General features: G+C 42.5%; 1 pseudogene; it reads right to left on the minus strand.

Annotated features, from left to right (window-relative positions):
- Window positions 1–2,081: 2,081 nt before the first annotated feature.
- On the minus strand, window positions 2,082–2,236 carry LOC145529307 (large ribosomal subunit protein eL39-like; annotated as a pseudogene).
- Window positions 2,237–4,441: the final 2,205 nt, after the last annotated feature.

Genomic DNA, 4,441 nt, shown 5'->3' on the forward strand with positions numbered 1-4,441 from the left:
ACCATAAAACAGCACTTGGATCTCCAACCATCCAGAAGCAGGTTGTCAAAGCAGTGCAGTCCTCAAGGAAGGCATGCTCCCACTTCACACAGAGCCAGGGAGAAAAGTGGCTGAGCAAGGACTTGCCAGAGGGCAGAAGCAGGGCATATGGAGAACAATGACAAGAGAATAACGATGCCAAGAACAAAACTGGGTCTAATCCTAGAACTTCCCTCACTGCCAAGATAGGGCATCTTTTTCATAACTCCCTTTAACTTTTTGTTTTAATTGATGTATAACTGACCAACATTTTGTTATTAATAGTTACAGGTGCACAGCATGGTGATTTATTTCTGTTACGAGATGATCACCACAGGTCTAGTCACCATCTGTCACCATACAAAGATATTACATAATTATTGACTATAATCCATATGTGGTTCATTTTATCCCTGTGGCTCATTTATTTTGTAACTGAAAGACTGCACCTCTTAAAAAAAAAAAAGAACCGTACCTCTTAATCTCCCCGTCCATTTCACTTACCCCCCTCCCTCACCACCCTCCCTCACCACCCCTCCCTCAGCCCCCTCCCTCACCACCCCCTCACCACCACCCCTCACCCCCTCCCTCACCCCCTCCCTCACCACCCCCCTCACCCCCTCCCTCACCATCCCCCCTCACCCCCCTCCCTCACCACCCCTCCCTCACCCCCTCCCTCACCACCCCCCCTCACCCCCTCCCTCACCACCCTCCTCACCCCCTCCCTCACCATCCCCCCTCACCACCCTCCTTCACCACCCCTCCCTCACCCCCTCCCTCACCACCCCCCTCACCCCCCCAACCACCTGTTTGCTCTCTCTGAGTCTGTTTCTATTTTGTTGTTTGTTCATTTGTCATGTTTTTTAGATTCCACATGTGAGATAATACTGTATTTGTTTTTCTCTGACTTATTTCATTTAGCACTATACCCTCTAAGCCCATTTGTGCTATTACAAATGGCAAGATTTCATTATTTTTAGGCTGATATTACATTGTATGTGTGTATGTCAGGATACACATATGTGTTATATATATGTTATGTATGTTATATATATGTCTTATATAGAGAGAGCTTCTTCATCCACTCATCTATTAATGGACACTTAGGTTGCTTTTGTAAATTGACTATTGTAAATAAGGTTGCAAAAACATAGGAATGCATATATATTTTTAAAGGTTCTTAAAATAACATTTTTTAAAGTTAACATGTGCATAATAGGAAACCAAAAACCACAAGAAGCAGAAAACAAAGTCACTCGTAATTACAGTTTACCGTTTGATGTGTCCTTCTGGTCCACTAAAGAGTGGACCTTTTCCAGCAAAACGTTTCACTTATTTATTACTGAGCCAGATGGACCACTAGTGAGGAAACACTAACAGCCAAACATTCCATTTCTCCCTTAAAATACTCATGAGGTGTTCAGACAGTAGGTCATTGGAAGGTGTAGAAAAGACCCAGGAGGAGATAAAGCTCACCTATAATAGGACCATACAGAGATAACTATTGTTAAGAGTTTGGTATATAGTCTCCCAGTTTTTTTAAAATTTTACTTATTTATTCATTCTTTTATTTCTGGCTGTGTTGGGTCTTCATTGCTGTGCCCAGGTTTTCTTTTCTTTCAGTGAGAGGGGGCTACTCTCTAGTTGCGGTGCATGGGCTTCTCATGGTGGCAGCTTCTCGTTGCAGAGCACAGGCTTTAGGGCACACTTCAGCAGTTGCAGCATGTGGGCTCAGTAGTTGTGGCACAGGGACTCTGTTGCTCCACCACATGTGTGATCTTCCCGGACCAGCGATCGAACCCATGTCCCCTGTGCTGGCAGGCAGATTCCTAACCACTGGACCATCAGTGAAGTCCCATTCTTCCAGTTTCTTTAATGTACGTACACACATATAGGGGTGTGTGTGTGTGTGTGTGTGTATGCATATCAGTGTATACACACATATTTTTAAAACCTTATAAAAATGGATTCATAATATATATATTGTTTTATAAAAATTTTAACTTAAAATGTATCCTACATAGACTTTCAGCAGGTAAACAGCACTTCATATGCGAGGCTTCTTACAGACTCAGTTTGATTCTTCTCCAATGTCTTCTCTTGAACTTGTACCAATTTTATTGCCAGTTTTCATTTGAATCCATTGGGAAATGCGACAATGCTGCTTTTGTTCCTTGGCCAGGAATCACTTGATCCTGAAAGTCTTGTGAGAAGACATTGCAAGCAGCAAATTCCTGTAATTTCTACTCCTAAATGATGTAGGAAGTGTTATTGTTGATTCCACTGCCTCAGGCTTTCAAACAGAAGAGTAAATTCAGTTCAGTTCAGTTCAGTTCAGTTCAGTCGCTCAGTCGTGTCCGACTCTGCGACCCCATGAATCACAGCATGACAGGCCTCCCTGTCCATCACTAACTCCCAGAGTCTACCCAAACCCATGTCCATCAAGTCAGTGATGCCATCCAACCATCTCATCCTCTGTCGTCCCCTTCTCCTCCTACCCCCAATTCTTCCCAGCATCAGGGTCTTTTCCAATGAGTCAACTCTTCGCATGAGGTGGCCAAAGTATTGGAGTTTCAGCTTCAACATCAGTCCTTCCAATGAACACCCAGGACTGATCTCCTTTAGGATGGACTGGTTGGATCTCCTTGCAGTCCAAGGGACTCTCAAGAGTCTTCTCCAACACCACAGTTCAAAAGCATCAATTCTGCGGCGCTCAGCTTTCTTTGTAGTCCAACTCTCACATCCATACATGACCACTGGAAAAACCATAGCCTCGACTAGCCGGACCTTTGTTGGCAAAGTAATGTCTCTGCTTTTAAATACGCCATCTAGGTTGGTCATAACCTTCCTTCCAAAGAGTAAGCGTCTTTTAATCTCACGGCTGCAGTCACCATCAGCAGTGATTTTGGAGCCCCCCAAAATAAAGTCTGACACTGTTTCCACTGTTTCCCCATCTATTTCCCATGAAGTGATGGGACCAGATGCCATGATCTTAGTTTTCTGAATGTGAGCTTTAAGCCAACTTTTTCACTCTCCTCTTTCACTTTCATCAAGAGGCTCTTTAGTTCTTCTTCGCTTTGTGTCATAAGGGTGGTGTCATCTGCATATCTGAGGTTATTGATATTCCTCCCAGCAATCTTGATTCCAGCTTGTGTTTCCAGCCCAGCGTTTCTCATGATGTACTCTGCATATAAATTAAATAAGCACGGTGACAATATACAGCCTTGACGTACTCCTTTTCCTATTTGGAACCAGTCTGTTGTTCCATGTCCAGTTCTAACTGTTGCTTCCTGACCTGCATACAGGTTTCTCAAGAGACAGGTCAGATGGTCTGGTATTCCCATCTCTTTAAGAATTTTCCACAGTTAGTAAATTACAAACAGATAAAACTCAACCAAATGATGTGAAAAACAGATCCTGTACTACTTGTGAAAATGTGCAGCAGGTACTGCTCTGGAGCCATTTCTCTGGCCAGGAGATGGTCAGGATCCCTCGAGGAGTGAGCTGGGAGTTTCTTATAGTGCAGCCCAGTCTCCAGGAATGGAAGGTTGCTGTGGACATCCCCTCCAGAGAGAAGAGAGTCCCTCGCAGTGCAACCCCAGACCTTATCTTTTTGAATTAATGTTTTTATTTTCTTCAGAAAAATATCCAGAAGTAGAACTGCTAGATCATTCGGTAGGTCTATTTTTAGTTTTCTGAGGATCTTCCATACTGTTTTCCACAGTGGTTGCGCCAATTTACATTCTCACCAACAGTGCACAAGGGTTCTCTTTTCTCCACATCCTTGTTAACACGTTATTTGTTGTCTTTTTGATAATACCTATTCTGACAGGTATGAGGTGATACCTCATTGTGGATTTCTTTTTTTTAACTTTTAAACTCATTGTGGTTTTGATTTGCATTTCCCTAATGATTAGCAATGTTGAGTATCTTTTCATGTGCCCTTGGCCATCTGTATGTCTCTTTCCGAAAAATGTCTATTCAGATCCTCTGCCCAAGAACATCTTCATGATGTATATGTCAGAATTCCATGATAGCTTTGGACATGACTGCTTTGTTTCCCATTCTCTCTTTTCCAAATAGGGACTTTTATTGCTGTTTTTCTGTCTTTTCATTGGGTACTGGGTGGAGTAGTAATGAAGTATTGATAGCAACAACTTGACTTTTAGTTCATAGATTGCTAGACCATGAGGAAATTCATACAGGCTAATTAGAAAAGACTGTAATCATGATTTTGATATGAAATTCAATAACTGAATGTGACTTTTGTCTTCACCCTTGGGGAGAAGATGAATATATTTGGTGACCAGAGAGGCTGACTGTGACAGAGGCCTTGTCTGTCTAGCAAAATCTATTAATCTCTGGAACTATTAGACTAGTTTCCCATATTCCTATTCAATTTGAGTATGGCCACATGACAACA

Source organism: Giraffa tippelskirchi, chromosome 12 (assembly GCF_054371585.1).
Source record: "Giraffa tippelskirchi isolate mGirTip1 chromosome 12, T2T-mGirTip1v1.2.pri, whole genome shotgun sequence".
Taxonomy (NCBI): Eukaryota; Metazoa; Chordata; class Mammalia; order Artiodactyla; family Giraffidae; genus Giraffa; species Giraffa tippelskirchi.